This window comes from Peromyscus californicus, unplaced genomic scaffold, assembly GCF_007827085.1.
Source record: "Peromyscus californicus insignis strain IS unplaced genomic scaffold, ASM782708v3 Scaffold_9__1_contigs__length_137607984, whole genome shotgun sequence".
Lineage (NCBI taxonomy): Eukaryota > Metazoa > Chordata > Mammalia > Rodentia > Cricetidae > Peromyscus > Peromyscus californicus.
Window position 1 is genome coordinate 48,860,057 of NW_026294617.1, and position 15,202 is coordinate 48,875,258.

The following is a 15,202-nucleotide window of genomic DNA, read 5'->3' on the forward strand; positions in this document are numbered from 1 at the left end:
ATTTGAATTAATGAACTTGAGACTTGATTTGTGAAAATCATTTTTAGCATAATACCCATTTTGCTTTATTTGGTTGTTCAGACAACAATTTAAAGAAATACTTGACTTAAATCAAAGGAAGTTATAACTTCTTAAAAAATGAATGTGTATATGATAGAAAGTCAGATAAGTATCTTTTTCCAGAGAATGAATTAGTTAAGGAAATAGAAGATGTGTACTGTATGAGCAAATTTCTGCCGTGAAAGGTATGTCCTATAGGAGGCTACATACCTACAGTCAGGGTAAAATAATTATTGCCAAATGTAGTTCTCTTAATTTAGAACCATATGAAGTGAAATAAGAAGCAAAACTAACAGATATGTTTAGATTTTAGCCGTTTCACAACTGTGATACTAGGTTTGAGGTACACTGGAATTATGACATTAACTATTCAATCATCATTACTATTTTGCTTGACAATTTATTTAGAGAAGTACAGTCAGTCACTGAGACAAGAAAGACCAGAAATATATCCATTCTACTGATGTTAAAAATGAATATTTTTGTTTCATCTTACTAATTTTCTTTTCTTTCTTAGTTTCTTTTGATTTTGGGGTATTTTTTTTCTTTTTCCCTTTTTTGGACACAGACAGAGAGGGACAGAAGGGAAGAGAGAATAAGGGAGAGAGAAACAGAGACAGAGACAGACAGACAGACAGAGAGAAACACAGACCAAGTTGGGTGGTAGGGAGGTGAATTAAGAAAAATCTGGGTAGAGTTTTATGAGGAGAAAGAAAAGGAATAAAATATATTGCATAAAAAGTACATATTTTTAAAACACCAAATGTTAATTTTTTATAATTTGATTATTCAGTAATCATAATTACTTTTGTGAGTTCACGTGCCAACTAAGCAGGATACAAAGAACTTACCATATTTATTAGTTCACTCTCTTCCCCCTTCATTGGCTTGAGGTTTGATACCCTTTGCTCCATTGGCTCCTTGAGCTTTACATTCATATTTAATTGGCTGGTATTTGTGTAGTTGCTGTACATGTGACCACCAGACTTCTTTTTAAATAATTCCTTTTAGATTAATTTTGTTTTCCATATACAAGTATTTTGTCTGTATGTATGTATATGCATTATATGCATGTCTGGTGCCTAACGAGGCAGATGTGGGTATTAGGTGCTCTTAACCTCTGAACTATCTATCCCTCCAGCCCCTACACTCATTTCTTATTTCTATTTTTACTTCCAGAAATGGATTCCTACCTTATATTTGTCCATGGAATGTGGGATAAAGCCAGGACATCCATGTATTACTAAAACACCTCCATGCAGACACAACCATGCATGCAAACATGTGAAATCTCCAGCATGAAATCCACTGGGGCCAGCAAGCAATATCAGAATGCTAGCTTTTGTTACCTTTATGTCAGTAATATTCAAGATTGGTGAAATTATCATTTTATCTTGTTCACAAAGCACATTGATGTTTAATCCTAGAAACATTATAAATACTTCATGGGGTGTCTCAAAACAACAGCATCTGAAATTCACAGTATTTAAACAAAACATTGTATTTTGAAGATGGAAATAACACATTTGTATTTGCTAAATTCCTTTACACGTGATTATTAGTCACACTCATGGTGGGGAACTACTTATCTTCCTCAACTTGTAAGGTTGGCTTAACAGATGGACAGTGTAGCTGAAGTATTCCTGTGTCCCACCCAGCCCATGCTCAGGACAAATCTCTCTCACCCGCCAGTCCTGTAGCAGCTTGGACCCAAGTAAACATGTAGAGATTTATATTAATTAAAACTGCTTGGCCATTAACTCAGGTTAACTATTGACTAGCTCTTACATTTAAATTAACCCATAATTCTTATTTATGTTTAGCCATGTGGCTTGGTACCTTTTCTCAGTTCTGCCTTCACATCTTGCTTCCTCTATGTCTGGCTGGCAACTCCTGACTCATCCATCCTCTTCCCAGAATTCTCCTTGTCTGCTTATCTCGCCTATACTTCCTGCCTGGCTTCTGGCCAATCAGCTTTTTATTTGTCAACCAAATCAGAGCAACACACATTCACAGCATACAGAGTGATATCCACAGAAGGACAGAAGAAGGTTGTTACAGTTAGATAGCATGGTGGAGCCCAATGCTGACATAAGAGTAAGATTGCATAAGATTGCATCTGCCTACCCAGTGAATGGCTCCTTAAACATTGACATGGTCTCTGTGACTTTGGGCAGTACAGTCTTTACTAAAACAGTAGTCTAAAATATAAGGAAAAATATTGTGAAAGAAACTTTGGCAATGTGTATGAAAATTAGGTTTATCAGATATAAGCCACCTAGGTAAATATGATGTTCTAAAATAAATACTCCTAAAATGTTTGTCTTCATAGCTATCCATTAAGTATTGCCAACATTGACTCAAACATAGTGTTTTCCCTTACCACATATGTGCCTAGTACCACAGAGACCAGAATAGGTAGTAGAATTCCCAGAACTGTTGTTGCAGGCAGTTATCAACCACCAGGTAGGTGCTGGGAATTGAACCCAGGTTTTCAAGAGCAGCTGTTGGGATAATCTTTTTGTACACTGCATAAAGATGTGTCTCTATTTAACCTCACCTGACTAAGGCACCCTCCAATTGGTTTAATAATGAGTTGAATGGCCAACAGATAGGTAGGAGAGGATAGGTGGGACTTCTAGGCAGAGACAGGAACTCTGGGAAAGAATCTGAGGTGGGGGACTCCACAGACAGATGCAAAGGAAGTCAGACATATAGTACTGAGGAGAGGTAACAATCCACATGGCAGAATGTAGATTAATATAATTTGGGAACAAGCCTAAGCTAAGGCCAAGCTTTCATAATTAACAAAAAGTCTCCATGTCATTATTTGGGAGCTGGTGATCCAGAGAAAGCTCAGTTACAAGCAGCCACTACTCTTAATTTCTGAGCTATCTCAATAGTCACCATTTCTTCTTTGAAATACAAATATAAGATCTAAATAAAAAAATATAATACCATAATTGTAGTAGATGAAGTATATAGGACATCCATGTTCCTAAATTGAATGCAGAGCAATATACATCAAAATATATCTGTTATTAAGTGATGTGTAGTAGAAACTCATATTGCATGGAGTATCTTTGGACTTTGCTTCTGTTAACCTGTAATCCACAATTTCAATGCAGTATTAACATGTAACTTATTGGTAATGATGTAAAGACAAAAAAAAGTTTTAGAAATTATGTAATATAGATTACTATTAATTATATTAAAGTGGTAATACAAATTATGTTGTTATGAAAGATAATAGAGTAGAGTCAGGAAATAGACACAGAAGAAGCTGAAGGGTACAAGTTAGTCAGTCTTTTTCTCTGGAATTCTTCAATATACAGGCAGCCCTTGTGCTACCTCACTAATTAAATAAAAACACCAACTATCCTCATGTGATCAGATATTTAGTGAGGGGATGATGTCATTATGGGAATCTTCCCAAAACAGTCCTTACAGCCTAGGAGTTAGTATCACTGTAAAGGCATCTTCTGTTCCTCCAAAATGTGCTATACAGTTGTGTTAATATATGGATTAATATTTTTTAATTTGGTGCCATTGAGAACCTCATATATCTGAAGGCAGAGAATTTGTCTGTAACTTCTTGCTGTATCCACTGTGACTGATATTCAGTTGGAACTCAATAATATATTTTTAAAAAATGTAAAACTTAGTCCCACACATATACCAGGTGACGATATCATTTGTAATATTTTTTTAAGGTTTATTTGTTTATTTAAAGACTTTTTTATTTTTACATACTGTCCACTATTCCTCTTCCCTTTCCCTTCTCCTGCTCCTCCCTCCATCCACCATCCCACCCCCACCCACTCCTCATAGAGGGTAAGGCTAATTTTTACGATTTAAGATTATTTGTTTTGCTCTGTACTTAAAGAGATGACCAGTAGAGTGCTATGTTTGTTGTGAGAACTTGTTTTACATGCTTGGTTTTGACTGCTATTTTAGAGGCCCACCCAAAATGGCTCTGTTGAGTTCATCTATAAAACTGCTGTCATCAAAGGCCCCTGTAAAAGTGTGCTCCTGTGAATGAGAACTTGTAGATGGAAGTGAATGTTATTTTAGATTCATTATTATCTGTCAGGCCTCCTCAGTCATATAAAGACCACTGCTCTATGGCTGTTTTCTTTGCTTCCTGGTAAATTTCCTTCAGCTTTTCCTCCACTCTCCATTTTCTCTAGGCTGATATTAACAGCTTTTTATTTCCTCGCTGGATGGTTGTTATTTTATGCATCTTGTGTAGGCGGTTGTTTTCCAAAAATAAAGGTTTGGATCAAAACAACTTAGTCAGTGATTATGTGTAGACTGCCTCGGTTTTCTCTCTGACCTGCTGTCTGTCTTTCATAGATTGAACTGTTCTTTAGAGTTTTCAGCTTATAAACATTGCAAGAATATTAATTCTTAGGTTTGCAGGTTGCCTTTATTTCCTTAGGAACACCTATTATCCCAAGAGGCCAGAATTTCTAGCACTAAAATGCAACACATTGACTTTTATTAAGTTTCTTTTCTGTCAAATCTTTGTCATATGAGTATGAGGAAGACAAATTTGGGAAATGCTATTTCTCTGGGAAGGAGTTGGGTAATATGCACAAAAATTGCTATTTTTAGTTTTACTTGAAATAAATAGATTAATATTCAAAGCTGAATGAGCTTTGTGGATATCTGTATAGAATATATTTCTAAATTTGTTTCAAAAACTAAGCAGTATGACTTTATATTTTTGGTTGTGAGCCTAGCCTTTAACGGCTGAGCCATCTCTCCAGCCCAACAGTATGACTTTATATTGACCATAAGGATATATTGTACCTTCCGGGTGGTTTCTAAAAAGTGTCCTCTATTGATTTTCAAACCCTATGCATTTCAAAGAAACTATATCTAATACCTTACTGAAATGATCACTCTGTATTCCGTTCTTCACAGAGTTTCATCTTTACTGTATATGCATCCTCACAGCATGCAACAGAGTGTAATCAATTTTCCTGCTTACAAAAGAATAGTCTATCAGGGACTTCTTAAACAAGAACTGTTGTTCAAACCATATCCAGAAAAACATCATCTTGAAATCTTTGATGTTCATATAATTACACAACTCATAAAACTAAATACAGAAAAAATTACAAGCTTCCACTTATCTGTTGGGGAACGGGGACATTTAAAGCACATAATGATTCTGCTGCCCATTTTAGCTTAACTAAATTTGCATCACTTTTATAATTTACAGGATAGAATTTCATAAATTGTAATCCTTATTGTAATACTACTACCATTTTATGATATTTTAATATTGATGAAATCTTCTATTGTCATACATGTATGCATATCTCTAAAAGGGTTTGTAGTTTCCAAGGAAGCATGGATGTGGATCACAAAAATTCTGAGGGGGGACATATTAAGATCTGGGAGGAGTTGGAGACAGGTAAACCATAATTACAATATATTGTATGAAAAGATATATTTTCTAGAATGATTAAACATGGGAAAAAAGAAAAGAAAAAATATGTTGAAAAAAATAAACAAAAATCAACAAAAACCAAAACTAAGCATCACCAGGAAGTAACTCATAGAATTGATCAGATTAAAAGATGCCAATTAGGTCACAAATATGTATCTGTATTTCAGTTGATTTAGGTTTTTGTTATCTGCAAAGATTTAGTCATCACAATGTTCTGTACTTTGGATTAAACTGCTTATATGTCCCCAGAGATTTTCTTGGGGAGTCAACACAATAATCTTGTTTCTATACTGTACATTCAGCACGTGAACTCTCATGAGAGAGGGCAAAGGGAGAGTCACAGGCTGGAAGATGGATTATAAATGGTTCCAGCTAAACCACTTCGATGCTTTAACTCTGTGTAGTATATTTTGATAACCTTAAATGGATTAATGGGTATAACAAGGTCCTTTCCTGCAAAGGCTCTATAGCATTTTCTTTCCTCGCTTTCCATTCTTCATTTCTTCCTTTCTCCTGGCCCCTTTTTGTGGAGAAGGAGGAAAAAAAATAAAAAAGCATTAATACCAAGTCTTTGTTAGAAGATTTTATATATATATATATATATATATATATATATATATATATATATATATATGAATCTTTCAATATCATCTTACATGAAGAGGAAAGCCTTCCTGCATTTTGTGATGTAGAGGAGACAAAGAAAGAGATCCAGGATTGGAAGTCTTCTTTCTAAGGTACATACAATTCTGGTCAGTCCTCATGGAAGGGTACCATTGCTGTGGGATGTCCTGTATGCTGTGAATATATGTTGCTATGATTGATTGATAAATAAAATGCTGATTGGCTAGTAGCCAGGCAGTAAGGATAGTGTAGGAGGGACAAGGAGAGAGGAGAATGCTGGGTGGAAGAAGGCTGAGTCAGAGAGATGCTGCCAGCTGCCACAAGGAGAAGCATAATGTAAGATACCGGTAAGCCACAAGTCATGTGGCAACTTATAGATTAATAAAAATGGATTAATTTAAGATATAAGGACAGATAGAAAGAAGCCTGCCACAGCCATACAGTTTATAAGTAATATAAGTCTCTGTGTGTTTACTTGGGGGATGTGAGTGGGAGAGATTTGTCCTGACTGCTGGCAGGCCGGGACACAGGAAAACTTCAGCTACATACCAGTGTACAGTGAAACAAACATGATAAATAAAACTAGGGTAACAGGAAAGGAAAAGGTCCAATTTATGAGACAGAAAATCGACATGTACTAACAAAATATTAGAAGATAAAAGTCTGATGATTGGCCACAGTTTTTCTTTTCTTTTCACATAGAAATTGTACTCTGGATAAAATTTTTTTTTAAAAAAGCAGAGAACACATTTCCCATGTCAGTTTAGATATTGGCTTAGGGATTTGGAGTCTAGCAAGTTGCAATATTTGGTTATTTTCAGATTGTAGAATAATCTTTGTTCATATCATGGATTAAAGGGACAAACACTATTACACAATAAGGCATTTGCTTCCTTTGCATATGGTGTATTGAACTGATTGAGTGGCAAGGGGCTGAAATAGTGTGGTAGATTTAAGAAATGAAGAAACAAGAATTCAGAGACACTAGCGTACCTGTAAATGGATCTGGATTGCCATTAGTATTGCCATTCTGGAGACCTAAGATAATATTTGGAAATTAATTGAACGCCTAAAATGAAGAAACTATTTAGAATCAAACAGTTTTAAAGTGCTCATAAGCTAGATAAGTAGAAATTCCTGTAAACATTGCTTTGTTTAGCTGTGTGAATTAGAGCTTATTATTTGCAACTTTACATGCTTAAAATGTCCATCCCTCCTTCTTTTCTGAGACAGGGTCTTGCTATGTTGTCCATGCTGGCCCAGAACTTGTGATCCTTCTGCTTCAGTTTGGCAAGTGGTAAGATTACAGTTATGGAGCACTATGTTTTGTCTCAATCACTTTTATTTAGGGAAACTGAATCACTCCAATAGTTTAACACACCTGCTCTTAACGCACCCCAGTAGTGCTATTGAGTAGACAGCTAACCATGCAATTCATCTCCTGGTCACAGCAGGATTGATACCTGAACCTAGTAAGATGAAGTCAAACCTTTCCTAGGAACCTGAGTATGAACTTTGTACATGTTTCTTAGTTTCCTGAATTTGATTTATAACATTATCTTTATGCTAAAGTAGAGGGGGGGAAGCAAAATGTGACCAATCCAAACCATCAAGGCACAAAAAGAGATTAAGAAGACACATGGAATCATAGAAAGAATATATAAGTGTCCTGTTAACATTCAAATTCTAGAAATAAATTTTGTGTAGCAAAATGATTTTGAAGGTCTCCTACTCAACTTTAATGGACATTTATTTAGATGATACCTTGTCTTACAGTGACTATGGCATTTTCAGTCTGCCACAAATAACTGGAAATGAACCCTGGGTAGGCAGTCCTGAGCTGTATCATAATATAGGCTGAGCAAACTGTGAGGTGCTAGCCAGTGAGCAGTGTTCCCACATGGCTTCTGCTTTACTTACTGCCTCCAGGTTCCTGTCTTGGTGTTCCATGATGATGTAAACCAAACAAACCCATTCCTCTCCAAGTTATTTTTGGTCATGTTTTTAATCACAGCAAAGAAATGGAAATAAAACACTAGATGAGAATTCTAAGTAACAGAAAAACAGAAGAAATGATTAAACAAGTAAACAACTTTCTTTAGGAGTTTGAGGAGGTGAGGCATAAAAATCAAGTATTAGTTCCAATGTTGATGTTTTATTCTATCAACATAAAAAGAGACAAGAAAGCATGGTATTTGGGACTTATGAATATAGGCTGGGTTTTAGTAATTCTATTTTAAATATGTAATTTTAATAAATGCAGAATTAGACACACCAACCAAGAAAGGCAAGTGTTACTTCTCTTGAGGATATTTGTAACTATTTGAACAAGTGACACTTTGAAGACATGCACTTATAACCATGTAAAGGGATTCTTTAATGGAAGTACTCTAAACTTATTAAAGTTCCTATTTGAGCTGGAACCTGGTCATTCTAAATGATACTTAGTTGGAAGTTTGACCCTATAATTTAATCTGGCATCTTTCCATTGTATTTTTTGCTCATTCAAGAAGGAATGAACATCTGTCACGTATAATTAAAAGAAAGTTATTTAATTCCATAGATAATAGTAGTAAAAACATTATAATACCAATGGGCATTGATCAATATATATGTGACAACCAAGTGTGTAGAAAGTATCAACTCATAGCATTAAGTATTTAAGCAATCTTTTTTATTGTTACCCCAAGTTACAAAGAGTAAGAATATAAGGGGGCTGATTCGCTTGTCCAGGGTCTCCTCACTAATTAGTTGCAGATGAACTTCATGTCTGGATTTTCTAATATTATTTCTCATTAGCTTTCTCACTACCCTCTACAACTGCAGTAAGATAATCAAGCAGTGATGAAATGTTACATACAGAGCACTACCATAATGACATATAAAATTACCTAATTGTAAAAATAATATTTATCTTATTCTAAACATTTAATAAGGCAATTATGGTTTGAAATGAATGGAGCTTATTTTTATTTTAGAAATACTGAATATTTGTTTCTTTCTCACGTTTGTTTTGTATTTTCAACATGTATGTGTAAGTGCACGTGTGTGTGTGTGTGTGTGTGTGTGTGCGCGCGTGCGCGCATGCGTGTATTTCTGTGTGTGGATGAGTGCTCCCATATGCACGTATTTATAGACCAAATAGGCCAAAGGAGGAGTCTGAGTATTCTCCTCTGTGTCCTCTCTGCCTTATTCTGTTCAGACAAGGTTTCTAAATGATCCTAGAGATGACTGTTCTTGCTAGACCAGCTAGCTGCAATGATCTCCACTATGTCTCTACCCCTGCTACCAGGCCTTCCATGCCTGGATTTTTAGGTAGGTGCTGGAAACACAAACTCGGGTCCTGGTGTTTGTGCAAAAATCACTCTTGCCCCCTGAGCCATGTCTCCAAGTTCTCTCACTCTTAATGGCCTTATACTTTCTATCACAAATTATCCAAGTAAAGTAAACCCTGAGTTTGTAGGACTAGAGTGTCATAACATTGTTACACCAGGCTTAGAAGATTCTCTTTACCAATATTTTTTATTTTGAAGCATAGATAATAAGTTCCAACTTCTAGGGATGGGTCTTCTAAGGTGAAATAGTCTCTGGAGCTGAGATGGCAATTCTAAGATGACTATGAGCAGCATGCAAACAGCTGAATCAGCTCACAGCTTTGCTCGACATGAACAACAAAGGTCAGCAGAGAAAACAAAACCAACCGACTGGTCAGTCTGGGAGAGAAAAAGAGAGAGGCACAGTCAGGGCATGGCTAGCTGTCTTTGGACCTCTTCTTTCTCAGGCCCAGTTTCACTTCCTGCTCTCAGGTTTTGTGGGACTGGATTTCTGTGAGATTATCTACTTTGGGAAAATACATTTAGCATTCTAAATTTAGTAGATCTTACAGGGCAGTTTTAATTTAAATATCACAAGCAAATGGCAGTGATAAGAAAAATCAAGCACAAATTTGTGTCTTATTTATTTTAATATTTGCTAATTATTTTCAGTTGTGATATAACTATTGTAGGTTCATTTAAAATAGTTATGTATATATTCTAACCCATGGATTTAAGGTCTTATTTTGTTGAATTATGAGTCATATTATACTGACGACTTTGTTAGATCATGATTAGAGACTATTTGTGAAGTAGTTTGGTAGTTCTCCAAAACTGTCCTGCCATTCTCTTTGGCTATTGAGCATCCATAAAAATTTGACAATCTACATATCTTAAAACAATAATAATTTGTTATCCATAGTTCTACAGGCTAGAAATTTAAAATCTCCCTTTGCAGGCATTTGGCTAGACTGTTGTATTCCTTTCTCTGTGTCTGATAGTGATGACAATCCTTGATCTTCTTCATTTTGAAGACAGATTGTTTCATATCTGGCTGGGTGGTCCCATGGTACCCCCTATCAATGTTGCAGTGTTTGTGTATGTTTATTTTAGAAGGACACCTGTTAGAGTTGGATTTGGACCCACCTTCAATACGAGTCCATCCTAGTTGAGTTACATTTGCAGAGACTCGTCTTCTAAATAAGATCACATTTGTGGGTATAGAACATTAGAAATTTAGTTATCTTTTTACTGTACACAATTCAACCCATAAGGCCCTTCAAATAAGGCAGCCAGAACAAGCACATGCCATCAACAGGAACCTTAGTTCTTGTATCAGTTCAATGACATTTGTCATCAAAATAATTGTGAGATCATAGTCAAAACTATACAACATTGATAGATTTCAAATTATTTTGATAGCTGTTATGGTAAACGAAACTGGTTGTTGGATTTTCCTACAAGTTTCTTGTCAACTTGACATAAACCTAGTTATATCTTGAAGTAGGGAATCTTAATTGAGGTCTCCAGTAGATAGGCCTGAGGGAAGGCTGTAGGGCGTTTTCTTGATTATCAGTGAGCCCACTGTGTCCACAAAGGACAGATGTTTTGACCTGTTTAGTAAAGCAAGATGAGCAATCTATGAAGTGCAAGTGTATAAGCAGTGTTTTCTCATGGTTTCTGCATCAAGGCCTTGCTCTGACTGATGGTAGACTATAACCAGTTTCCTCTCCAAGCTGCTTTTGGTCATCATGCTTTCTCACAGCAATACAAACCTCACTGGAGATTCTAGGTAACAACTGCATTTCACAGAAAGACAGAAGGACAGATTAAAAAAAAAAACAAATACACTTCCAACTTCACAAGATGTTACATAAAATGTAAGTATCAATTCTATTGTTGATGATTTTTTTCCATCTATATAAAAGAGACAGTAATTATACTTACATGGCAGGGAGAGAAATACCATGATCAGGAAGGTGCTTTTCTCAGGCCAACGGTTATCCATTATACTCCAGAAGTGCTGACTCTGACGATTTTCCCCAAATGGAGAAAACTTGACTGTATAATTTGTGGTAGTAGGTACTGCATTTGAGCTCTCCTTTTGAAACAAAGAGAGAGATAATAATTTATGGTATTTGGAACTTTTGAATATAGAAAATCTCACTGGTAATCAGGTAATCTTACAGAGACCAACACTGTCACTGTCCATTCAGTGAAAGCGACTGAAAAACCAGTGGCTTACTGTCTTATCTGATTTGTCTGCCTCAACAGAGAGCAGAGACTGTCTTTAAGAATGGTCAGTAGCCATAAGATGACTTGATAGGAAGCTAAGAAATGACAAAAAAGAAACTAGAAGGAAGTGAATATAACCATGGAAACATGAATGAAAGACATCCACCAAAGTAATTTTCATACAGGAGTTGAGAAGGACATCAAGGTCTGGCAACTAAATGTTCCAACAACCCTCACCTGTAGAAGAGACAGCAGTCAGTCAGTGCAGACCCTTAGGTTTGCAGAGATCTGCAGGATTTATTTGAATCCCAAGGCCAGGAGCAAAAAAAAAAAAAGTGAGAAAGTTAAAGTTTAGAAAGAGATGAAAAGTGAGCTGAAATATATTAGAATAAATGCAACTAAAGAGTACCAGGTCTCTAGACAAAGCCCCACACACCCAATTGGAAGTGGTGGAATATGAACAACACTCTCTGAATTACTGGGGGACACGGTGAGTGGATGTGATCAAATGTATTATATCGCTTTAGGAAAATCTTAAAAATAAATGAAATTTTATTACATAAAATAATAGACAGAGAATATATAGTATTCTAATTAGAAAACCAAGCAAAACAAATGTAAGTAAACAAGAGACACAGGAGAAAAGGACAGTGTAAGTACGCAAGTTGAAGTCCAGGAAAGAAAGGCTAGGAAAAAAATACTAAGATTTTTCAATTTTCTTCAGAGTGAGTCTGATAATGAGCTGACTCACTCATAGTCAAATCTGATTCAAACCTTGTTAATCTTTCTCAAACATGCACGATCCTAAGGGAGGATATTGGCCAAAAATTACATTCTAAGTAAGAAATCTCCATCCTTTTAACTAGAGAAGACAATTAACAGCATTTTCACAGACATACTTTGCAATATGCATAAACTCACACAATATACTAATTCCTGATTTTTTTCCTTAAAACAAATTAAGATGTATAACATGATGATATAAATCACCCATTAAGAAATGAATTGAGGGATGGAGAGATGGTTCAGCAGGTTATGAGCACTTGTTCCTGAAGAGGAACTGGGTTCAGTTTTAAGCACTCACTTTGTGCCTGACAGCCATCTGTAACCTCAGTCCTAGAGAATCCAATACCCTCTTCTGACCTCGGAGGGCACTGTTCACACAAAGTACCCAGTTATACGTGTGGGCAAAAACAGCATACACACAAAATACAAATAAATCTTTAAAATAAATACATTGGGGTATGGTGATATTTTATTTGTGTTGAAATGTGATTTTATTTGTATGCTAATAAATAAAAATGCCTGGGGGTCAGAGCTAGTAGCAAGCCATAGCTGAAGTCTGGCAGTGGTAGCACACACCCTTAATCCCGATCACATGACAGGCAGATCTCTGTGTGTTCAAGGACACCACCAGCATGGAGACACACGCCTTTAATCTCAATACCAACCATAGAAGACCTGGAGGTCTGTATAGACAGGCAGTGACAAGGAGGTCATGTGGTTGGGTTTACAACCAATGAGAAGGCAGAACAGAAAGTCATAAATAAAAAGACAGACACACAGGAAGTAGGTCTTTTTCTCAGGGGAAGGATGGCAGTGGCAGCGAAGGGTACGAAGGCAGTCTTAGTCTCAGCTCTCAGCTACTGCTCTCTGACCTCTGGGGCTTTTAACTCTATATTTGGCTCTGTGTTTCTTATTTAATAAAACCATTCAGAATTACATCTACATTGGGGAAGTGCCTATCCTACATTAAGTACATAGCTCTAGTATTGTTGAGAGGAAGACTGTATGTCAATGCCCTAATATTTGCTGCCATTATTATAAGAAACAACATTGACAAACTTCTAAAATTTATGTCCTCACACCCATGCTTAGGAGAAATGTAGTTAAATAATATGTTTTCTGGTGTAATTAGAGGTCAGTATTATGATGGAGTTATAGTAAAATAGTTCATGTGAAATCTACATTTTCTGGATGAAATATTAATGGTATTTTCTGTGTCCTAATTGAGATAATCATTTACGGTGTTTTTTTCACAATGTGTTACATATATCTTAGGATGCACATGTGTTTTAAATACTAATATAATCTTCAAGATTGACTTACTGAAAAGTCAGGTCAGTGTGCCCCTCAACTCCTGCACATAGCCTTGACATATACAATTTGTAGCCAACACTGAGTGATAATGTTAATCTACTAAGTAGCTGTAATTTCTTTCATTTAATCTTTTTATTATGATTTTTTTATTATGAGATAAGTTTGAGTATGTCTTTAAGGTTATTCTGTGAAAATTCCTATTTAGCATTTTTGTAATTCTTATTTATATTTAATTACCTATAATTTTGTTGTATAATTTGGAGAGAGTTTTGGGATATATTTTAGAAGTCATTCTAATAACTTCTAGATGTTTAGAAAATTCCATTTAAAATGTGTTATCTATATTTAACTTTTTCATTAAATAGAATTACTGTTTAATGAAGTTACATATTTATTTCATGGCACAGCCATAGCTGATGGGAATGGCAAAAGTCATAAAGCCACAACAGCTTGACAAAAATCCTGCAAAGCTTAGCTGCATGACGGCCACCATGCCACTTTTGGTTTTGATCTCCATGTGCTGTGTACTTGGGGAGGGGTTTAATATTTGTACAATTTGGGGATATCGGATTGATGGAAAATTTCTTATGAATCATTTATGCCTCCTCTCAGGAGTACTGCTTCTAAGCTTTCCAGGAAAGTCCTGAGCACACTACCCCTCCCGCTTTTAGGAAGATATCCTTATCTACTTGAAGGTCTTCCTTACCTTGGAGGTTGTGACACACATAAAGCCGAAGATCTCTTTATGAGACTCTGAGATATTCTTGAAACATCTGTCCCTGTACTTACTCAGGAACAAGATAACCAAAACAAAGTAAACTTAAAAGGTCAAGGAGATTTGGTGGGCTAGAGGAGCTGGGCAGAGATCAGATTACAAGCAGCTTCCTACTATACTTCAGGAGACTACTTGGCATATACAGAAGCAAAGTTAGATTAGCTGAAGTTATCTCTACCCTAGACTGGGACTTACATTGATGGGCAAAGAACGATGTGGATATATGATAAAAGAATGTCATGTCATGATCTCCCTTTCTTAGAAAAGTTAACGTGTGCAGAGCCTCTGTGGTGTCATATGACCAAGGAACAACAGAATGCCAGGATTAGACATATAAACAAATTCTATGAAGATATAAAATATAAAAATTGTATTATGCCAGACTTTAAATAATAACTGAGGCTGCTTTGGCCTGAGGATTTTCTTGGGCACTCTGACCATTAAGAGTTAATAATGCACTGCTTGGGACATAGCAATCTGCCCAGGATAGTTTGGAGATTTTCTTCCTGTCTAGTGTCCTTGAAGCAATAAGAGCTACCAGCCTGAGAACAGACTGTCATATGCCTTCAGATTTTTAAAAATTAGGTATGGGGTTAATGAGCAAAAATGGTTATAATAGGCAACTGTTTATCA

General features: G+C 35.9%; 1 non-coding gene across 1 annotated transcript; it reads left to right on the forward strand.

The window, feature by feature from the left end:
- Nucleotides 1–11,398: 11,398 nt before the first annotated feature.
- On the forward strand, nucleotides 11,399–11,565 carry LOC128106848 (U1 spliceosomal RNA). Its single transcript, XR_008216888.1, has one exon. It is a non-coding gene; the product is annotated as a U1 spliceosomal RNA (small nuclear RNA).
- Nucleotides 11,566–15,202: the final 3,637 nt, after the last annotated feature.